Source organism: Natrix helvetica, assembly GCF_964273705.1.
Source record: "Natrix helvetica genome assembly, chromosome: 4".
NCBI classification, from domain to species: Eukaryota; Metazoa; Chordata; class Lepidosauria; order Squamata; family Natricidae; genus Natrix; species Natrix helvetica.
The window spans coordinates 3,557,855-3,571,723 of record NC_138550.1 but is presented as its reverse complement, the minus strand read 5'-3'; positions in this window follow the sequence as shown (position 1 = coordinate 3,571,723).

Here is a 13,869-nt window from a genome sequence, read left to right as displayed (position 1 = left end):
GAATAGTTGTAAGTCGAGGACTTAACCACAATGTATCCCAAAGGAAAATTCTACTCACCCATTTTTCTGCTCTTATTTTCCTTTTCCAAAAATTGGATAGTCGCTTAATCTTCGGTTTCTTTCTGTCTTCTCAAATCTTAGCATAAACCCATCCCCGTTTAAAATTCCAAATTATGGATCAAATTTCAATGTGAGTCCTTTTTACTGCTTTTCATTGTCACACACAATTTTATGAATTGTTCTTTATAATAGTATTTCTCAACGTTAACAACTTTCGGATAGGTGGACTTCAATTCCCAGAATTCCCAGTCTTCATCCTGGCTGTCAGCTATGGGCCATTATGGGAGTTGAAGTCCACACAATGTAAATGGAGAAACTTTTTCTATCTTTTTTTGTCGGTTTGTGTCTTTTTTGAATGCATTTTCCTTCCTTGCATTTCTAATCCCTTGAAGGAAAGTTATTGAACCTGGGAACATATTAACATTATGACTCTCCTTGCAATTATGAGGTCAGGTAAAACCTTTGATTTTGCTGGTTCTATCAGCCGTTTTTATAAGTTATAAAGTCTTGGTGTCACTTGCACTTTATTCTGTGGATGCTTTGTGAAATATATGAATGCAGATTTGGGGGAGAATGTCTTGATTATACGGGATTTTAAAAGCATTGAAATAAGCCGGCTGTACGAGATTTGTAATTAAAAGCCAAAACTGAAGCAACACTTGGACTCTTTAATAACTGTTTAATTTTGACTGCTGTTTGTGCACGACCTCCTCCTCCTCCTCCTCCTCAGGAACCTGTGTCCCATTATTTTCTCACCCACATTGAAAGTGGCTGCCGAGAATGGGAATCAGAGAATAAATGTGTTTGCATGAGAGATTGGATAGAAATTGTAAAACTTTTTTTAAAAAATTAAAAGAGCAGAACTGGCCCAAACAAAATCATAGACACACATCAGCTTTGATTGGTGACTTATTCAAAATCAAATTATAATTATTAAGAATTCTAAGTCTTATTCCTTGTCTGGCCTTCAGGTGCTTTAGATAACAGCTTGACCCCCTCCTCTTTGTGGCAGCCCCTCAAATACTGGAAGATTGTTATCATGTCACCCCTAGACATACCCCAAACCTGTATCATCCCATGTTTTAGCCTCCAGTCTCCTAATCGTCTGTTGCTCTTGCACTCTTTCTAGAATCTCAAATCTTTTTTATATCATAAAATGAATTCGAAATATTTCAAAGATAAATTATTTGAGCTTTTATGTGATTCTAAATGGTGCTTCTTTTTGCTAAGAATAAGGTAGGGTCTTCTGCATGGGCAGGCGGGGGGGGGGGGTTGGACTAGATGACCTACAAGGCCCCTTCTGACTCTGTTAATCTGGCATTTGTGATAGCCACACCTTCATTCTTCTCCCCTCAAGAATGTGGACCTTGAAATCAGACACAAGTCAAAACACATCTGGAGAACATCCGGGAGAAGAAGGGTGAAAAAGCAGAAATCTAGTTTTGAAACAGCTGCATTTATGCACAAAATAGCTGCATTTATGCACAAAAATCCTTGAGTCAAAAAGGGGCCCAGGTGGGTTCGGAACATCTTAAAAATAAAGTAATGGAGTTGTTATAGTGTACACCATTTCATTAAGAATTTAAAATTGTGAGGGCGGTTTAAGAAATCTCCTTCCCTCCCTTCCTCCCTCCCTCCTTCCTTCCTTCCTTCCTTCCTTCCTCCCTCCCTCCCTCTTTCCTTTCTTCTTCCCTCCTACTCTCCCTCCTCCCTCCCTCTTTCCTCCCTCCCTCCCTCTTTCCTTCCTTCCTTCCTTCTTCCCTCTTTCCTCCCTCCCTCCTTCCTTCCTTCCTTCCTCCCTCCCTCCCTGTTTGTTTGTTTCCTTCCTCCCTCCCTCCTCCCTCCCTCCCTCTTTCCTTTCTTCTTCCCTCCTACTCTCCCTCCTCCCTCCCTCTTTCCTCCCTCCCTCTTTCCTTCCTTCCTTCTTCCCTCTTTCCTTCCTTCCTCCCTCCCTCCTTCCTTCCTCCATCCCTCCCTCCCTCTTTCCTTTCTTCTTCCCTCCTCTCCCTCCTCCCTCCCTCTTTCCTCCCTCCCTCTTTCCTTCCTTCCTTCTTCCCTCTTTCCTCCCTCCCTCCCTCCCTCCCTGTTTGTTTGTTTCCTTCCTCCCTCCCTCCTCCCTCCCTCTTTCCTTTCTTCTTCCCTCCTACTCTCCCTCCTCCCTCCCTCTTTCCTCCCTCCCTCCCTCTTTCCTTCCTTCCTCCCTCTTTCCTTCCTTCCTCCCTCCCTCCCTCCTTTCCTTCCTTCCTTTCTTTCTTCCTTCGATTCCCCTTTCCCTGCCCTCTAGCTTTCCTTCCTTCCTCCTGTCTCTTCCTTCCTTCCCTCAATATCAATTGCAATTAATAATAACTTCCTGTTTGCAACCACAAGGTGGCGCTTGACACCACTTCTGGCTTTGAATTTGAAAAATTCTTCCTCCAATTCTATTATACAGAATAGTCCTCGCCTATGACCATAATTAAGGCTGGAAATACAGTTGTTAAGCGAGCCAGCACATGGCTGTGTCTGATTTTCCGACCTTATTTGAGGCTGACATTAAGTGAACCGATTTTCATCAAATGCGTGTTTTGTCCCCAGAAAGTGGAAATCAACACCAGAAACTAGCAAAAACTGCTGTAAAAAAAAATTGTCATATAACTGCCAGACACTGCAAAATAGAAGTTGATTGACAAGTGCCCAAGATATAATCATGTGACCACAGGGCTGGTCGTAAGTTGAGGACTACCTGTATTGGGACAAGCTAGGTGAAGAAATTTTGCTTAATGACTATTCAAAGTTGCAGTATGATGGACCTTCCCAGGGCTAATATGTCCGCTTTTTGATGTGCTGCCATCAAAAACAGGTCATAATTAGCCTTGGGCAGGTGCATCATAACTTTGGTCGTTAAGCAAGGACTATCTGTAACTTGTAACAATCCTCAATTTACAACCATGATTTATCCCAAAATTTCTGTAGCTAATCAAGTGAGCTGTGTGAGTTTTGTCCTCTACCTGCAATGCAATGGATGCTCCATTTCGGGAAGTTTTTTAAAAATATTGAGTAATCATTTGACCAGGAATGATATAAAGTCTTCTGCCTTGAGCAGTGGGTTGGACTAGATGACCTCCTAAGGTCCCTTCCAGCCCTACGATTCTGTGTTCTAGGATTCTATGTCCTAAATATGGTTTGCTGAGCCCTGTTTTTTGTGAATAAACAGTAATTTATTGGGTTTGCCACACTTTTCTGCAGGGAAGATAATATACACATTTAATCACGACGCTTAATGCATAAATCGGAGTTTATCTGGGTCCCTAATTCAGAATAACAGAGTTGGAGGAGACTTTGGAGATTTAGTCTTGCAGCTAATTTATTATAACCAGCGGTCAAAACATTTAACAAATTAGTTGATTTTTTTTAACACCTTTTAGAATTAACAAATTGTATTGAAAGGCGCAATCTCCTGCTTCATTAAATGCAATGCCTGCGATTCCTTGCAGTTCATAAAACCTTTGACCATTTTAATAAAAATAGTTCCCCTTCAAAAGTGGGTCCAGGCTCTCTCTGAATTCTGGCCGCTTAATTCGCACTTTGCTTGTCAGAAGGAACATGGAATCGCAGGGATGGGAGGGACCTTGGAGGTCTTCTAGTCCAACCCGCTGCCCAAGCAGGAGACCTGGAGCATGCCATTTGACACCAATGGTTGTCCAGTCTCTTCTTGAAAACCTCCAGTGATGGAGCACCCACAACTTCTGGAGGCAGGTAGTTCTGCTGATTAATTTTTCTCACTGTCAGGAAATCTCTTTTTTAATTCTAGGTTAGGTTATTCTTCCACTGATTACTCCTTCTCCTGCCCTCGGATGCTTTTTCTAACATAAGAACCTCTCTAGCTTGATTTCAGAAATCCTTAGAAAACCTAATCCATCCTTCATTGGCCCAAAGTCACCCAGCTAGCTTCCATGCCTAAGGCAGGACTAGAACTCACCGTCTCCTGGTGATTGGCGCAAAGTCACCCAGCCAGCTTTCATGCCTAAGGTAGGACTAGAACTCACCGTCTCCTGGTGATTGGCCCAAAGTCACCCAGCCGGCTTTCATGCCTAAGGCGGGACTAGAACTCACCGTCTCCTGGTGATTGGCCCAAAGTCACCCAGCCGGCTTTCATGCCTAAGGCAGGACTAGAACTCACCGTCTCCTGGTGATTGGCCCAAAGTCACCCAGCTGGCTTTCATGCCTAAGGCAGGACTAGAACTCACCGTCTCCTGGTGATTGGCGCAAAGTCACCCAGCCAGCTTTCATGCCTAAGGTAGGACTAGAACTCACCGTCTCCTGGTGATTGGCCCAAAGTCACCCAGCCGGCTTTCATGCCTAAGGCGGGACTAGAACTCACCGTCTCCTGGTGATTGGCCCAAAGTCACCCAGCCGGCTTTCATGCCTAAGGCAGGACTAGAACTCACCGTCTCCTGGTGATTGGCCCAAAGTCACCCAGCTGGCTTTCATGCCTAAGGCAGGACTAGAACTCACCGTCTCCTGGTGATTGGCGCAAAGTCACCCAGCCAGCTTTCATGCCTAAGGTAGGACTAGAACTCACCGTCTCCTGGTGATTGGCCCAAAGTCACCCAGCCGGCTTTCATGCCTAAGGCAGGACTAGAACTCACCGTCTCCTGGTGATTGGCCCAAAGTCACCCAGCTAGCTTCCATGCCTAAGGCAGGACTAGAACTCACCGTCTCCTGGTGATTGGCCCAAAGTCACCCAGCTGGCTTTCATGCCTAAGGCAGGACTAGAACTCACCGTCTCCTGGTGATTGGCGCAAAGTCACCCAGCCAGCTTTCATGCCTAAGGTAGGACTAGAACTCACCGTCTCCTGGTGATTGGCCCAAAGTCACCCAGCCGGCTTTCATGCCTAAGGCGGGACTAGAACTCACCGTCTCCTGGTGATTGGCCCAAAGTCACCAGCCGGCTTTCATGCCTAAGGCAGGACTAGAACTCACCGTCTCCTGGTGATTGGCCCAAAGTCACCCAGCTGGCTTTCATGCCTAAGGCAGGACTAGAACTCACCGTCTCCTGGTGATTGGCGCAAAGTCACCCAGCCAGCTTTCATGCCTAAGGTAGGACTAGAACTCACCGTCTCCTGGTGATTGGCCCAAAGTCACCCAGCCGGCTTTCATGCCTAAGGCAGGACTAGAACTCACCGTCTCCTGGTGATTGGCCCAAAGTCACCCAGCTAGCTTCCATGCCTAAGGCAGGACTAGAACTCACCGTCTCCTGGTGATTGACGCAAAGTCACCCAGCCGGCTTTCATGCCTAAGGCAGGACTAGAACTCACCGTCTCCTGGTGATTGGCCCAAAGTCACCCAGCCGGCTTTCATGCCTAAGGCAGGACTAGAACTCACCGTCTCCTGGTGATTGGCCCAAAGTCACCCAGCTAGCTTCCATGCCTAAGGCGGGACTAGAACTCACCGTCTCCTGGTGATTGGTGCAAAGTCACCCAGCCAGCTTCCATGCCTAAGGCGGGACTAGAACTCACCGTCTCCTGGTGATTGGTGCAAAGTCACCCAGCCAGCTTTCATGCCTAAGGCGGGACTAGAACTCACCATCTCCTGGTGATTGGTGCAAAGTCACCCAGCCAGCTTCCATGCCTAAGGCGGGACTAGAACTCACCGTCTCCTGGTGATTGGTGCAAAGTCACCCAGCCAGCTTCCATGCCTAAGGCAGGACTAGAACTCACCGTCTCCTGGTGATTGGTGCAAAGTCACCCAGCCAGCTTCCATGCCTAAGGCAGGACTAGAACTCACCGTCTCCTGGTGATTGGTGCAAAGTCACCCAGCCAGCTTCCATGCCTAAGGCGGGACTAGAACTCACCGTCTCCTGGTGATTGGTGCAAAGTCACCCAGCCAGCTTCCATGCCTAAGGCAGGACTAGAACTCACCGTCTCCTGGTGATTGGCCCAAAGTCACCCAGCCAGCTTCCATGCCTAAGGCAGGACTAGAACTCACCGTCTCCTGGTGATTGGCCCAAAGTCACCCAGCTAGCTTTCATGCCTAAGCCGGGACTAGAACTCACCGTCTCCTGGTGATTGGTGCAAAGTCACCCAGCCAGCTTCCATGCCTAAGGCGGGACTAGAACTCCCCGTCTCCTGGTGATTGGTGCAAAGTCACCCAGCCAGCTTCCATGCCTAAGGCGGGACTAGAACTCCCCGTCTCCTGGTGATTGGTGCAAAGTCACCCAGCTGGCTTCCATGCCTAAGGCAGGACTAGAACTCACCGTCTCCTGGTGATTGGTGCAAAGTCACCCAGCCAGCTTCCATGCCTAAGGCGGGACTAGAACTCACCGTCTCCTGGTGATTGGCCCAAAGTCACCCAGCCAGCTTCCATGCCTAAGGCGGGACTAGAACTCACCGTCTCCTGGTGATTGGTGCAAAGTCACCCAGCCAGCTTCCATGCCTAAGGCGGGACTAGAACTCACCGTCTCCTGGTGATTGGTGCAAAGTCACCCAGCCAGCTTCCATGCCTAAGGCGGGACTAGAACTCACCGTCTCCTGGTGATTGGCCCAAAGTCACCCAGCCAGCTTTCATGCCTAAGGTAGGACTAGAACTCACCGTCTCCTGGTGATCGGCCCAAAGTCTCCCAGCCGGCTTTCACACAGCCAGGGTGTGACTTGAACTCGAGGGTGTCCCATTTGCTAGCTTGGCGCCTTCGCCACTCGACCCAATGTTCTCCTTCGGCCCAGTTGTCGTTGTTCTGGGTTGCTTCTCCAAGGGTGCCCTTAACTCCTCCTCCCCCCCCCACCTCCTCCTGAGCAGGATCAGGCTGGCATGAATGGGAGGCCAGCGAAGCGAAGCAGGTGCTGAATGCCAACGGGGAGTGGAAGGGATCCGGGCAGGAGGGAGAAATGGAGATCGGAGCGAGGAAGCTGCCTTGGTTTTCCCTGCAGACCCCGGCTCGGCTCGGCTCCTTCCCCCGCTGCTTTCGGAACCTGCTTTGAAAGACCCAAAGAATTCCCAGATTTGGAGTGAGGAAAATTGCAGCTGTTCCCAAGGTAAGGAGGGCAAAGGGGGTTTGAGCTCCATTGGAATCCGTGGGCATTTGCTCAAAAGCCTCTGGGTTGAAGGGAGCCAGATTGCAAAAGGATATTTAAGTTATTATTATTATTATTATTATTCTTTGACTTTCTTAGCTGGAGAGATGGAGGGGCAACTCTGAGAAAAAGATCATTTTCCAAAGGAAAATAACTTTATTGAAACCCTGGGATTCTTCTTTCTTTCTTCCTTCCTTCCTTCCTTCCTTCCTTCCTTCCTTCCTTCCTTCTCTTTCTTTTCTCTCTCTATTCTCTTCTTTCTTTCTTTTTCCTTCTCCTTCTCTTTTCTTTTTCTTTTTGTCTTCCTTCCTTCCTTTCTCTTTCTTCCTTCCTGCATTCCTTCTCTTTCTTTTCTCTCTCTCTTTTCTCTCTTTTTCTTTTTCCTTCCTTCTTCTCTTTCTCTTCTTTTCCTTTTTCTCTTCCTTCCTTTCTTTCTCTTCTTCCTTCCTGCCTTCCTTCTCTTTCCTCTCTCTCTCTTTCTCTCTTCCTTCTTCCTTCCTGACTTCCTTCTCTTTCTTTTCTCTCTCTCTTCTCTCTTTCCTTTTCCTTCCTTCCTTCCTTCTCCTTCTCTTTCTCTTTTTCTCTTCTTTTCTTTCTCTTTCTCTCTTCTGCCTTCCTGCCTTCCTTCTCTTTCTTTCTCTCTCTTTCTATTCTTTCTCTTCTTTCTTTTTTCTTTCTTCTCCTTCCTTCCTGCCTTCCTTCTCTTTCTTTTCTCTCTCTCTCTCTCTTTTCCTTACTTCCTTCTCTTTCGCTTCATTTCTTTCTTTCCTTCCTTCCTTCTTTCTTTCTCTCCTTTCTTTTTTATTTCTTTCTCCTTCCTCCCTCCTTCCCTGGGATGTATCGCACGCAACCTATTCGTAGTATCTTGCAGTAATCCTTTGAGAAAGAGATGTTGCTTCTCTTTATTCCCTGTTACGATTAATCTCAATTCAGGGCATCCAAGTAAATGAATCGGATGTTTTGTTTTGTTTTTTCTTCCTTACCAGGTCGCAGGGTTTTTTCTTCTTCTTCTTCTTGCATTGTCAAAGCTTTTAGGAATGTGCAGAGTTAAGGCATGTGCTTGGTTTTCAAAGGATACCAGCGTCTTTTGTGACAGGCATCGACCAGGTCTGGCCTCTTAGACGGAATAAAGGTGGACCAGGTGGTTTGTTTGAGTGAAGATCTGTGAGGTGCAGGATTTTAGGTATTTGGACAAACAATTGGCTGAAAATTATAGCAGTCTTTCTCTTCTTTCTTTCTTTCTTTCTTTCTTTCTTTCTTTCTTTCTTTCTTTCTTTCTTTCTCCTTCTTTCATATCTTTCCTTTCTTTCTGTCTCTCTTTTGCTCTCTTTTCCTTCCTTCTCTTTCTCTTTCCCTCTCTCTCTTCCTTTCTTCCCTCTTTCTTTTCTGCCTTCCTTCTCTTTCTTTTCTCTCTCTCTCTCATTCTTTCTTCTTTCTTTCCTGCCTTCCTTCTCTTTCTTTTCTCTCTTTTTCTTTCTCTCTCTCTTTCTTCTTTTTTCCTTCCTTTTTTCCTTCCTGCCTTCCTCCTCTTTCTTTTCTCTCTCATTTCCTTCCTTTCTGCCTTCTCTTTCTCTCCTTTTTTATTTCTCCTTCCTTTCTTCCTTCCTCCTTTCCTTCTTTCCTCCCTCCCTCCCCTCTCTCTCTCCACCTATCTCAGCAAGTGACATTTTAGCCCAATATTTATTATCTAAAGGGCACAACTTTGGGCCAAATGATGCTTTCGGGCTGCTGAAAACACAGTTTCCGCTTGCAATGATTTGACTGCTGTCATATCAAGCCATAGTTTGTGACATAATAAGCCAGAAGTGACTGCTTACTTGTAATAGGCTAAACCCCAAGACCTGGCTTCTAAATCATGATGTCTGAGTTTGACTAAAATGTTAAGCCCCAAACTTCCAGTGGATTATGGCTTTGTAGAAGTCTAACCAGTGAAGCGGCGTAAAAGCAAATATTCAGAGAGTTGTGTTGTGTTTGTACTACATGATTACACACCGTTGGGGCTCAATTTTGCATTGAACCACAGAGAAAGCATTCTGGTAGATTTCCACAAGAGGCTAAAGCCATCTTTACAGGTGGTCCTCGACGTACGACCACAATGAGCCCAAAATTTCTGTTGTTAAGTAAGGCAGTCGTTAAGTGAGTTTCGCCCCATTTTACAACCTTTCTTGCTAACCCAGTCAGTAACACCGTTGTTAAGTGAACCTGGCTTCCCCCTTGACTTGACTTCTCCAGAAGGTCGCAAAAGGAGGTCAGGTGAGGCGGGGACACTGCGACCGTCATAAGTATGAGACGGTTGCCAAGCGTCTGAATTTTGATCATGTGATGCTAGGAAGGCTGCAATGGCCCTAAGTGGGTAAAAAAACAGTCCTAAGTCACTGTTGCAATTTCGCTATCATTTCAAACGGTCACTAAATGAAGATTGTAAATGGAGGACTACTTGTAGTAAGGGGAGATTCCGTTTCTCCTAGAACAGGAAGGGACGTTGTGGGCAGCCCGTTGAGTGCGTTAATCCAAATGACAGCATCCCAGACGGTGTGAATTTGCATGTGATGTTAGACGTCTTACAGGGTAGCTGGATAATTGCTTTGATGTGTTTGGGGAAAACTCAGCTATTGTTTCCCTGTTGTGCAAAAAGGCCACCCTGGCAAGCTAAAAAATAGGGTGTGGTAACCGAAACACAATTTTTATTACACGTTTGGTCTGAATCCAACTGGATGTGTGATTTGACCCGGCTGCAGAAGTTAAGTTAAAGGAGACGGATTGTCTGAATATGCTTTGGCCGTCATTTTCCACAAAGGAAAATGACGCATTCTAGAGAACAAGACTTCTCAATCTTGATAACTTTAAGATATGGGGACTTCAGTTCCCAGAATTCCCCAGCTAACATGCTTTAAGATATGTGGACTTCAGTTCCCAGAATTCCCCAGCTAACATGCTTTAAGATATGTGGACTTCAGTTCCCAGAATTCCCCAGCTAACATGCTTTAAGATATGTGGACTTCAGTTCCCAGAATTCCCCAGCTAACATGCTTTAAGATATGTGGACTTCAGTTCCCAGAATTCCCCAGCTAACATGCTTTAAGATATGTGGACTTCAGTTCCCAGAATTCCCCAGCTAACATGCTTTAAGATATGTGGACTTCAATTCCCAGAATTCCCCAGCTAACATGCTTTAAGATATGTGGACTTCAGTTCCCAGAATTCCCCAGCTAATATGCTTTAAGATATGTGGACTTCAATTCCCAGAATTCCCCAGCTAACATGCTTTAAGATATGTGGACTTCAGTTCCCAGAATTCCCCAGCTAACATGCTTTAAGATATGTGGACTTCAGTTCCCAGAATTCCCCAGCTAACATGCTTTAAGATATGTGGACTTCAGTTCCCAGAATTCCCCAGCTAACATGCTTTAAGATATGTGGACTTCAGTTCCCAGAATTCCCCAGCTAACATGCTTTAAGATATGTGGACTTCAATTCCCAGAATTCCCCAGCTAACATGCTTTAAGATATGTGGACTTCAGTTCCCAGAATTCCCCAGCTAATATGCTTTAAGATATGTGGACTTCAATTCCCAGAATTCCCCAGCTAACATGCTTTATGTGGACTTCAATTCCCAGAATTCCCCAGCTAACATGCTTTAAGATATAGAGACTTCAATTCCCAGAATTCCCCAGCTAACATGCTTTAAGATATGTGGACTTCAATTCCCAGAATTCCCCAGCTAACATGCTTTATGTGGACTTCAATTCCCAGAATTCCCCAGCTAACATGCTTTAAGATATAGAGACTTCAATTCCCAGAATTCCCCAGCTAACATGCTTTAAGATATGTGGACTTCAATTCCCAGAATTCCCCAGCTAACATGCTTTATGTGGACTTCAATTCCCAGAATTCCCCAGCTAACATGCTTTAAGATATAGATACTTCAATTCCCAGAATTCCCCAGCTAACATGCTTTAAGATATAGATACTTCAATTCCCAGAATTCCCCAGCTAACATGCTTTAAGATATGTGGACTTCAATTCCCAGAATTCGCCAGCCAGCAATGGATCTTAAAGTTGTGAAGGCTAAAAAGGTTTTGCTAGAGAGGCTACCTAAAATCACAGAATTTAAGAATCTGGAAGGAATCTCAGAGATCATATAGTCCAATCCTTTAATCAGTACAGAAATCTACCACAAAAAATTCTGACAGATTATCCTCCCTTCATGTAAACCTCAGTTAAACCCCGAAAAAAAGTGATTTGTGACTATTTTTCGGACTTATGACCATTGTAACAGCCTCAGGGTCACATGATCAAAATCCAAACGCTTGACCACTGACTCGTATTTATGACGGTTGCATTTCCTGGGGTCACGTGATCCCCTTATGCGACCTTCTGACAAGCAAAATCCATGTGGAAGCCAGATTCGCTTAACAACCATCTGACTAACAACTGCAGTGATTCACTTAACAACCTTGGCAAGAGAGGTCGTAAAATGGGGCAAAATTCTCTTAGCAACTGTCTCGCTTAGCAGTAGCTCAATTGTGGTCGTAAATTGAGGACTTCCTGTAATCCTTTTGTGAGGAACGCTTTTGAAATAACTTTTTCATGCGGGATGGCTTATTTTTTTCCCTTCTTTCCCTCATGAGATTCAGGAAAAGGCTATTATTATATTTGTATTTGTATTTTTATTTATTTTTATTTTTATTATTTTTATTATTTTTATTTTTATTTTTATTTTTATTTTTATTTTTATTTATATTATTTTTATTTATATTATTTTTATTTATATTATTATTTATATTTATATTATTATTTATATTTATATTATTATTTATATTTATATTATTATTTATATTTATATTTATATTATTTATATTTATATTATTATTTATATTTATATTATTATTTATATTTATATTATTGCCACCTATTTGCCCATGGCAACTCAAGCCGGCTTACAGAATATAAAAACCACGTCTAAATACAGTGAAACTAATTTAAAAAATCAAATAAATCAATGTAATAAAACAGCCCCCCCAACCCCTTGGGTCTCCCATCCATTGTTTAATTTGCCGCAACCCACAAGCTGGTGACAAGGAGTTCCAAAGTCCATCGGCAGCTGCCCTCTTCGGCCTCCCCCAAAGGGAATTCACAGGTGCACAGACCACTCAGAACGACAGAATAAATAGAGTTGGAAGGGACCTTGGAGGTCTTCTAGTCCAACCCCCTGCTTAAGCAGGGAATTCTAGAAGACACAACGTTTTGACTTGTCCTGCATTGGCTGCCCCGTCTGGCCTTTTCCCCTTTTTATATTTTATGGCTTGTGATCTGGCCGTGACCACGTTGCCATGGAAAGGATTAGTCTAGCATGAATGAACGCACCATTTATAAAGGCCTTTCAGGAGCCAGACGTGGTTTCCGAGGACTCGAAAAAAAACCCCGCAGACTTCAGAGCAGACAAACAATGCGGACACAAACCGACATCAGAAGCTTGTCCTCTTCCGCCGCCCTCAAAGGGAATTCACAGGTTCAGAGAACACTCAGAATACAGAATAATGGAAGGGACCTTGGAGGTCTTCTAGTCCAACCCCCTGCTCAGGCAGGAAACCCTATACAACTTCATACAAATGGTTATCCAGTCTCATCTTAAAAACATCTAGTAAGAAGGAAGGAAGGAAAGAAGGAAGGAGGGAGGGAGGGAAGGAGGAAGAAAGGAAGGAAGGAAGGAAGGAAGGAAGGAAGGAAGGAAGGAAAGGTAGAATGCCCCAACACTGGAAGTCTTTAAGAAGATGTTGGATAGCCATCTGTCTGAAACGGTAGGGTTTCCTGCCTAGGCAGGGGGTTGGACTAGAAGGCCTCCAAGGTCCCGTCCAACTCTGCTATTGTATTGTATTGTATTGTATTGTAACTTCAGACAAGGGGTTGTCCAATCTCTTCTTAAAAACTTCTGGTGAGAAGGAAGGAAGGAAGGAAGGAAGGAAAGAAGGAAGGAGGGAGGGAAGGAGGAAGGAAGGAAGGAAGGAAGGAAGGAAGGAAGGAAGGAAAGAAGGAAGGAAAGTTAGAATACAGAATAATGGAAGGGACCTTGGAGGTCTTCTAGTCTAACCCCCTGCTCAAGCAGGAGACCCTATCTCATTTCAGACAAATGGTTGCCCAGTCTCTTGTCCGTTCGCAAACTTCCGGTTTGCGTGTTGGGGAGTTTTTCGCCCTCCAAAGGGCAAAACCCAGGTCCACCGTGCCATCGTGCGTCAAAAGCGAGGGGAGTGGGGGCACATGCGTGGGGGGGGGCGAGGGCACATAAACTTATGACGCATGCTCACACACACACACCTGCGTTCCCCCCGCTTTTGGCATGCAATGGCAAAAAGGTTAGCCATCATGGCTTTATACTCCTGTGAAGACCAAACAGCTGCCTAGACTCGTGACATTGAGATGACGCCTGCCAATCACCCAGCCTGATGTCACACAGAGCTTGATCTTGCCGGCTGCTATTCCTTTTGGTGCCTCTTGAGGGCAGCAGAGAGCCAGGTGCTCCTTTTGTAATTGCCATGGTTTTTGCTTCTATCCTGGGGGAAATTTGCAAAAGAAGCAAAGAATGACAAATACCTCCATTGTATCAGGAACGGAGGGGAAGAAGTTGCTGGTCAGAAGGTTGCAAAAGAGGGGTGTCATATGACCCTGGGACACTGCGGCCATCATAAACATGAGTCAGTTGCCAACCCTCTGAACGAAAGGCCGGACAAGGAGCGATGGATGGAAACTGACCAAGGAGAGA